The 1,110-nt window shown below is 42.3% G+C and overlaps 1 long non-coding RNA gene across 1 annotated transcript; it reads right to left on the reverse strand.

Annotated features, from left to right (window-relative positions):
* Positions 1–49: 49 nt before the first annotated feature.
* Positions 50–1,104, reverse strand: LOC106512093 (uncharacterized). The gene is made up of 2 exons (XR_001309622.1): positions 368–1,104; positions 50–247 (listed from the first exon to the last, which is right to left on the reverse strand). It is a non-coding gene; the product is annotated as an uncharacterized LOC106512093 (long non-coding RNA).
* Positions 1,105–1,110: the final 6 nt, after the last annotated feature.

Here is a 1,110-nt window from a genome sequence, read left to right on the forward strand (position 1 = left end):
TTTTTGTATTTTGACTGTTTCATTGTGAATAAAATAGGGAATTGTCAGATTTGCAAACCCTTTCGTTCTGTTTTTATTTGCACTTTACACAACCTTTTTACAACATTGGGGTTGTCCACAGAAAGCAGCGTCAGCAACATGTTGTCTTCTCAGGATTTGCATAATAATATTTTCCTTACTGTCGCTGGCGCTGAAGTATTCGGGGTTTGGTGAGGTGATGAGATCTCCGAGCGGACCCTCAATTTGTCTGCAACACAACCACAAAGGGACTGAGACGTTGAACACTAATCACAGAAAAAGTTTATCAAGCGTGGCTTTAATTAAATTTTATGCTTCTGAAAACTACAGGGTGGATCTTATTCCTCACCTCTTCCTGATGATGTAAAAAACACCACCAGCCACAAACAGCAGCAGGATGAAGCAGATGACTGGACCAATCACGATCCAAGCTAAACCTGCATCAGCTGCAGTAAACAAACAAACAAACAAACAAACAAACAGAATGGATCCAAAATATAAAGTCCAACATGATCCTTTAACTGAATGAAATCATCTTGAGATCTTCTGACAGCTGAGGAAAGTCATGTTTCCATCCAGAACCACCAGGAGGGTCCTGGACGGGCCAGAACCTGGACCAACAGCTGGTCTTGATGTTGTGGCTGAGAAACGTTCACCTTTAAAATATTCTCATAAATCAGTTTATGGCTTCAAAAAGCTGAAACCTGAGTTTAGTTTCATTTATGACAAACAGGAAACAGAAGAAGACGTGTTCCATCGTTTGACCTTTGACCCCAAACGCAACTTTAACCCAAGAACTAAAGAAAAGAAGACGTGGAGCAGCAGACAGAACCTCTGCTGCAGAACCTCTGCTGTCTGCAGACAGAACCTGTGCTGTCTGCAGACAGAACCTCTGCTGTCTGCAGACAGACAAACATCCTGAAACCAGAACACGTCTCAACAAAAGGTTCTGAAAGTCTCTTTTTTCAGTTCAGTCTCTTCATCCTGCAGGAGAAAACAGAGAAATACCTACAACGGTATTCATGCATATAAGTGACACGCACACATGTGCACGCACACACACACACACACACACACACACACACACACACA

The sequence above is a fragment of the Austrofundulus limnaeus genome, unplaced genomic scaffold, assembly GCF_001266775.1.
Source record: "Austrofundulus limnaeus strain Quisiro unplaced genomic scaffold, Austrofundulus_limnaeus-1.0 Scaffold4207, whole genome shotgun sequence".
NCBI lineage: Eukaryota > Metazoa > Chordata > Actinopteri > Cyprinodontiformes > Rivulidae > Austrofundulus > Austrofundulus limnaeus.